Source organism: Talpa europaea (assembly GCF_964194135.1).
Source record: "Talpa europaea genome assembly, chromosome: 5".
Classification (NCBI taxonomy): Eukaryota; Metazoa; Chordata; class Mammalia; order Eulipotyphla; family Talpidae; genus Talpa; species Talpa europaea.
The window spans coordinates 103,588,007-103,596,757 of NC_140071.1; positions in this window are offsets into that span (position 1 = coordinate 103,588,007).

An 8,751-nucleotide genomic window follows, 5' to 3' on the forward strand; every position below is an offset into this window, starting at 1 on the left:
GTTTATCATGACACATAAAATTTCCTTATGGCAGAATACTGTAAGTGCCAACTGGCCTGCATATCTAAAGACACTGTGGGAAGTAAATGCTGAATCTGGGTTTAAAATAATGGGAGGCTGGTTAGTAAAAGTCAATTTCTTTAAGAGGCATTATTCTGTTTTCCTTTTTTAAATGATTATGTAATTGTTAATTTCTTATTCTCTGTTTATACCAAATATTCAGTGTATTTTTTAGAGATAAGATTAAGACAACTCTAGTGCTTCATTGGGAAGCATAGTTTTGATATGCCAGAGACATCATTATTGGCTAATTCTCAATCTAGCATGTGGTTTCAGCTAAGTCTTTGAATTTTATGTAATTAGTAAACATTTACTGCATATTTACTACATGAGAAGAACTGCGCTAGATAATTTGGTGATTAAGCTGCCCTCAAGATACTCACCTTCAGCACTCTCTGCCTAGAACTGTTGTTTTTTTTCAGGAGGCTCACTGATCCTTTCTTTAAAAAATTGTAATCCCTATTCCCTTATCTTGGTTTATTCCCCCACCACCCTTTTCACCCTCTAGATTTACGTTTTTATCATGTTTGCAGTCTATCTCCTCCTATTTTCTCATATCATCCACAAGGGTAGGCATTGGCGTTTTTCCTGTTGAGCACATGCTGTATATATTATTATTTTTTAAAGATTTATTTATTTATTTATGCAAGCACTGGGTACAGTCAGAAGCGCGGAAGGGTGAGAGAATTCACCAGAGCCAGAGCGGGGAACAGAACAGGCAGACCGACAAAATACACTGCTGAGGGGAGCAGCAGACACAGCAAGAGAGGTCTGTCACACCATGTGGGGCCCTCACTGGCGGCCGGGGATCGAACCGGTGCTGCAGAGACTGTGGGCAGCTTCGCAGCCCAGCGCTCAACCGCTGCGCCATCAGGGAGGCCCACATGCTGTATATATTATGCAGCTAACACTGCTGTATAATATAGAAGAAAATTGTTAAGGGAGCAGATTCTAAGAGTTCTCATCATGGGCATGGTGCCTGGCACATAGAGATGTTCAACAAATATTTGTTGAGTGAATAAACACGAGCACAGCATAGTTGAGGAGACAAGACTTATGCATAAATAATTAGTCAGTGGGCAGAATCATAAAGGGAAAAAATGACTTCCAGTGTGTTAGGAGAGTTTATGGGAGACTTTCTTTTTTCCCCCAGTTTTATTAGGAAATAATTGACAATCACTGTGTAAATACCTTGTAAAATGATTATCACAATAGGTTCATGCATATTCTCATATAGACACAATAAAAGGAACAGAAAGAAGGAAAGGAAAAAGGAAAAAAAATTCTCCTTTTGATGAGAACTCTTGGGATTTAGTCCCTTAACAACTGTTCTGTACATCATATAGCAGTGTTAGCGGTAGTCATTATGTTGTGCATTATATCCCTAGTACTTATTTATCTTATAGCAGCAAATTTGTGCTTTGTGACCACCTTCCTCCAGTTCTCCCTCCCCTCATTCTGCGTCTCTGATAACCACAAATCTGGCCTCTTTTTCTATGAATTTGGTTTTATAGTACACATACAAGTGAGCTCAAACACCATTTGTCTCTGTGTGAACACATAAAAAATTTTTTTATTAGCACATTGGAGACCCCTATTCCAGCATTATTGTTTCATTAAATGCTAGCAGAAGAGGACTGCAAATTATAGTCCTGCAGGTACACCTTCTTTCAGAAGTTCAGTTCAACTCTAAGACCATTATATTAATAACAATTTAGCATTTCCCATATACTAGACAGTAATCTAGGATTTTGTAACTATGAACTCATTCATTATAAACCCAGAGTATCTCATCTTCATTGAGAACTATTAAAAAAAGATTAAAACATTCCTGTTTCATTCACACATTTTTCTTGTATCACTGTACGATTTAGCAGGGAATCAATGTAGATGAGGCAGCCGTGAAAGGAATCTTTGCAGGGAATGTGTGACCTGTGGCTCTGGTATCCAGCCTTTGTTTGTGTGAGGTCACGCTCTCAGTCAGTGATGATGAAGTGTAGCAAGGATATTAAGACAGGTCAGTTCCTGGGAGACAGGACTCCTCTGATGGATGAATGACAAGTGTTTTCCCCAATAAATTTCTTGTATCTGATCTCATCTTGGGTCTGCTTCTGCAGGGTTTGAATGAACATAGCAGTCATTTATGAGGTATCTGATTTAATGATAATGACGATGATCTTGAGTATTCTTCACCTACCAGGTGATTCACCTATGTTCTTTCATTTAATCCTCATAATAGCTCTTCGGGTACTACTTTCATATAAGTGAGAAAGCCAAGTCAGTGGGTAACTAGCAATTTGACTGGTTTACTCTTTTAGCAAAGGGCATGAAAACTCTGAATCACTCAGCTATAATCTTAACAACTATCATTCGAGGCTCTTTGGCAATCATGCCCAATATAATGTCAATTTTCTTAAAAGTTCATGTGGCATTTGAGGTTAATGTGACCAATTTATTGACCTGTAATAAGTCAATTTTGCTTGTACCTTTTTGTCCACTCTTTTAATTTGAATTAAATGAATGATATTACAAAAAACAGGAATGAGTGGGTACTATTGGTGGGAATGTTTGCCTTTTGCATAGTTCTGTTAGTCATTATCAGTTATTGTCTCAGTGAGTACACTCAGCACCAGCCAGAGAAAAATTATGTTAATTAGTAATGAGAATAATTAATGCTTCTTTGTGCCAGACTTGTAGAAACGAGTAGATTCAAGCCAAACATTCAGTTCTCAATTTAAGAGCATTCCATTTTAATGGTTTTACATAACTTGATATTCAAAACGAACTATAATTACACTTCTGCAATCACAAATGCACCGAGGAATAGAGTTCTAACTAGACATGCTCGGACTCCCTGGTTTAAGAGCAGTGGGACAGGAAAATTATACTTTAATGGATTTTCCAGGTATTGGCTTTGGAGTGGCAATATTGTATAATGGGTAAGTCCATGACCGTTAGTTGGAATACAGACTAATTAGTGACTAAATGACATTGGACAAATTCATTCATTCTAAGATTGTTTCCTCCTTTGAAAAATGGAAGTAAAAACAATGATCTCGTTTTTAAAATGAAAATAAGGATACACACTGTAATTTATGTATATCACTTACTACAGTTACAGCACTCTTTAACCCTCTGTAAATTGCACTTATTATGTGTTAAATATCTTTGGTTCTTCTCTCTGCCCAGTAGACAAGTTAGAGAAAAATGTAAAATTCATTAGGCCAATAAGTCTCAAACTTTAGCATGAACAAGACTCACCAGGAAGACTAGCTGAAACAGATTGCTGAACCCCACACCCAGAGAGGCTGGTCTGGTGGACAAAATGCAGCCGGAGCAACTGCAGGTCTCAAAAAATTCCCAGGTGCTGCTGCTGCTTGGGAATTATGAATTTCTAGCTCCACCTAGCGGTTAAATTATGAAATCTATATTAATTTTAATGTTTCATTTAATCCTCACAAAGGACCAAGGCAATAAGTACCATATTCATTTTATTTTATTTTTTAAATATTTATTTATTTGTTTGTTTGGTTTATACAAGCACTGGGTACAGTCAGAAGCGAGGGAGGGTGAGAGAATTCACCAGAGCCAGAACGGGGAGCAGAGCAGGCAGAAGGACCGAAGTACACTGCTGAGGGGAGCAGCGGGTGGCAGGAGAGGTCTGCGCGCCATGTGGGACCCTCCTCCGGTGGCCGGGGAGCAGCCGGGGATCGAACCGGCACTGCAGAGGCCGCGGGCAGCTTCGCAACCCAGCGCTCAACCGCTGCACCACCGGGGAGGCCCCATATTCATTTTTAAAATGATGAAACTGAGATGCAAAGAGATGAAGTAATTTGTTCACAATCTCACAAGTAGTATGTTGATCCCAAACTGTCAAAACTCCAAAGTCAGTGCTCTCATTTCAGTGTGTTATGTTGTCTAAAATGTTTTCAGACCATTTGTCCCAGTAATCCCATTTCTGAGAAAATTATCAGATGGACAGAGGCGTCAAGATATTTATCACAACTTTATTTATGATAGTGAAAATTCATAAGAAACTTTAAATTCATCGTCAAGGGAATTATAATATAGGTATACTGCAAAATATTTTATAGGCAATGAAAGTGAAGTTTTAAATTATTTTTAAATTTAGTGGAATTGATTATATGCTTCCAAACACAAATAAGAGAAAATAGGCCAAAATATTAACATTGGATGCTAGGATTATGTGTTATTTTTCACTTGTTTTCTTTTACTTTTCAGTATTTGCCAAATATTCTACAGTTATAATTAGAAAACATGAATTTTATTTAAAAATCAATTCAATTTTGTGAAATTCTGTTTTTATATTCATTTACAAAATGTACTTAAAGAAAAAGTGACATTTATTTGGCATCTACTCTGTGCCCAGCATAGAGCTAGATGCTACAAAGGATACATAAGAAGAATAAGAACTGGCCTCAGTTTTTAGGAATGTTCTTTCTCCTTCTGCAGGCAGAACTAACACAAGAAAAAGTTATTACATGATATGAGACATTGTGTACTTAAACATAAAAGACAAAGTGCTATGAGCCTTTTGGGAAGCCTGGAATGTTAGCGTTAAGATAAGCGTGGGGGAGATATTAAAGAGGAGTTTCTCATTTGGAAGTAGATCTTGCTGGAACTACATAAGCCAGGCAGAGACAGGAAGAAGCATAACACAAATGAAGGAACAGAGACAGCATGGGCTTGCTTCTCTTTCTTTTTGTGTTCTTAAATCCAATCTTTCATTTATGTACATTATCTATACACATCCTCTTGAATTAGTGATATTCAGCTTTTTCAGTTGTTACTTTCCTTGTGAGTATGTTGTCATTTCGTATTTACAGGAAATAGGCTAGCACTCTGACACTCCAACTTTGGCCTACCAACTGGCTTGATTCATCATCACATGGGAGCATGTTTCTGCTACACAGTTGCCCTTCTCCAGATCATTTTAACAAGATTCATGTTGTAGGGTAAATGGAAGTGATCAGGTTTTTTCCGCCCCCCCCCCCCCACAATTAGCATCAATGATCAACAACTATGGTCTTGCAAGCGTGCTTTATGGTGGGCCTGGAGCATGCTGTGGGCGTGCGTGAGTGGGTGCATCCAAGCTGAGCGACTGAAACATATAAGGGCGGCAGCAGAGAACAGAGGTGCGTGGAGGTAGAGGACCGTGCAGTGGAGTACAGTAGAGACCAGTGAAGAGACTACAAGAGAAAGCCAGAGAGCTCAGAGAGTAAAGATTCCCTAGGAGCTGGGAGGCCTGCCAGCCTCCTGGCCTCCTGGACCCCCTGCTTGTCCTGCACAAATGGTGTAGAAAGATCATTAAAAGCCTCAAAAAGCCACTGAGGGCTCTAAGACTCCTCTATCCATATGCCTAGATCATAGAGAATCTGTTTTGTGCCTTCCTGGCACTACACATGTCTACATTAAAACTTAAAAAATTCTGAGCAAGCAACATGGTCATTACTCTGATAGTAGTTAAAGGAGGCAACTCTCAGCATGGTTGACAATCAAGGGACTGACAAAGTCCTCCCCAAACAACATTTTCTACCATTATCCTTCCCTAAATGTGCCATGATTAGACTCACTCTTTAAGGGCATGATAGATGACTAGGGAATGCTAATGCTACATATCAGCCAAGTCTTGAGAAGGAATCGTACCAGTTCAACTGCAGCAAATAACTTCTTACCAGTGCAGAAAGGAATGAGACCTGGCTACTTGGGTAAGCTCAGAGGTTAGCACTGATGCTTCTGATGAAGCAAAGAGGTGGAGGATGCTGGGTCTTTAGGCAGATGAAATGGGGTGCTATGAGGGTAGAGGAACTTGTTTAGGGAGGTGATGGGTCATTCCGAGCAACTTCATTATTTTCATAATTATGTCTGTCTTGAGTTATAAAGCTCCCTTCCTTCTTGCTTCTTTATCTGAAGAATTCTGCTCTGCCAACTTGGAATTTTGTTTGTTACCAGCTGAAGCCTGTTTTAAATCTTCTTGGTTATAAATTCAAAGTGAGAGAAAAAAGGCTCAGTGGCTGATGTTACTGGGCTCGGAGTGAGGTAGAGAAGCAAGAGCAGGTGGGCAAAACCAAATGCTATTTTCTGTTGTGAGATGGTGATTATCTATTTTCCACCATGTACACGTTGTTTCTGAGGTTTTATTGGGCAGCTGCTCTGAGTCACAGTGAAACCTTGGAGGTTTTGTGAAGGAGGGATGTGGCTGTTGATTTTAATCCCAACATTTCTGGTTCTCTTTTGGTTTTTAGAAATGAATTTTGGTTTCCTGAGTGTAAGGTGAATATTCTTCAGGGCCCATATGGTCATGACTGAAGTAGACTGGGGTGAAGGAGGAGAAAAACAAATAGGTAAAAATATGTCAAAACAAATAAAAGTAACTCCAAGGTCATGTCTTCTGAATTTTCTTTAGAGATGTATAAAGACTGATGCAGTGACTAAAGTAGGACAGATTCAGGGGAGCCAAAAAGAAGAATCTCCATGATAATGGCTACTAGACTGTTCTCAGAGGCAACCAGAATCTGTGTATTATCGTCATCCTACTCTGCTTCCTGCTTAAAATGAAAAAGTGAAAGATTTCCTCCAGCTAACTGATCAATGCCCAACTGCCCTGTAGGGTAAGTGAAGTTGATGAGGCTTTTGACACTATTGGCCTCTGTGGCTATCACCTGAGGCCTTGATTGTGTTACTGTAGGAGGCACGTTAGTGTGAGGCACAAGTGCCTGATTATGGACACCTGATCATGTGTGTGTGTGCATGTGCAAGTGTGCACATTTGAGCCTAGGAGGGAGGGAATAAGCGGGCAGTGTCACACTGGGGAAGGACAGCTAAGAGAACATGCTGTGTGACTACAGAGGCAAGACCACGAGAGAAAGCCAGACAGCCTAGAGAAAGAGTACAGATTTGTGGGGGCATTAGGGGGCTCGGTTGCCTCTTGGGCCTCTTGCCCCCCTTGCCTGGCCTCCCTGTCTTGCTGGCTGTGGGCTGCCACAATATGCCCTCTAGAGAAAGCTATTTTAGGCTGTAAAACAGAAAAACTCTTAAGGTAGGTGTGGTTACCCTTACTGGATTATCACCTGTGTTAGTCATCCTTGGGTGTTATTGTCATTTTCTTGCTTTACTTTATCATCTAAAGACATCATCAGGATGTTTCCAGCCATCTTAGAATCAGTTGGTGACTGCCTCTAGGTTAGGAACTCATGGAGTGATGGTAGTGGAATGGGGTTCTAGGGACAAAAGGGGAGCCACTTTCAGAGTCTGTCATCATAATGATGAACACCTTAACCTTTGTGCTGATTTTAAATGTTTTTCCATAATATAGGAAGGTCATGTAGAATGATTTCTTTACTACAAGAAATTTAGACTTGTTCATATTTGCAGAAGGATAATTATACTAATGAGGTGAGGAGTTATTTTTTCAGGGACATTTTCCCTCTTTTTTTTTTTTTTTTTTTTACTGAAATTGAGATGTTTTTGTCTCATTGTTCTCTTTCTCACATTTTAAATTCCAGGTAATTTGAACTGTGGTATTTCATAGATGCAAAAGTGTCAACCTAGCTTCCAAAAACACACAATCCATGCAATTTGATGAAATATTAAAGTGAATGATAATCTTACAATGAATATCTCATATATAGATTGAGAAATCATTTGGAAAAAATGTGAAATATAACAACCTAATTTTATTTTGATGAGGATAATTCTTGAGACAGTTTCATATAGAACACTTTAATGGTTTTTCGATGTGTGATTAAAATATGAAACTGATGGTGGTGGATTTAAGCAACTATCGGATAACCTCATTAGTCCACCTGTCAGATCCCTTCTTGTCATGAGATTCTGTGAGGCAAATGCTGCCGAATATAGAAAACTGCAGTGTGGTGACTCATTCTGTAGCCCAGAATGTTTACCACAGAAAAGCGCCCTGCATTATTTTCATGGGAGTGTTGAGGCTTTTAAAAAATCAGTCAGTTAATGTTTATTGGGTATCTACTATGAGCAAGACACTGCTGCGCCAGGAATGTTAGAAGACTTAAAGAATGAGACTTTTTCTTTCTCTAGAAAGGAATATAAAGATAGTAGACCAAAATGCCACTAATAAAAACAAAACAAAAAACATGTACCAGTATTCTAAGCAAGGCAATATAGAAATACCTAATTTACAAAATAATTTACACTATTTAATCAAGATATGGAAAGCATGTCTGCAAATAATTCTACCAGGACATGAAATCCTTATGTTTGCAATAGCATATACAAGTAGAATCATTTATAGCAAAATAATCATTGAATCTTTCTCTTATTTGGCTAGGGTAGTGTTTCTTAAAAAGGGTACTGTTTACATCCTGCAAATTATGAGTTAGTGAGGAGTTGTGGCAAGTCTGACTCCATTTATCGGAATGCTCGGTGTCAGAGTGACAGTCCTTTCTGCCCTACCTTCCTAAGCCTCTTCCCCAGGTTGCTGGCCTGTTTTTTCCCATTCCCTCCTTGAATGTGTTCCTCTGACTGAATTGTGTTTATCTGATAAAGGCCATAAGAAAATGAAAGCCAAATAGGTATTACTGTCTACTATTTCTGAAATCTATTCTACAATGATGGTTAGATTGGGCCAAGGAAAAAAAATTAGGATACGACTTGGAAAGTAGATAAAAAAAGGAAGAAAGACAGGCAATCTGA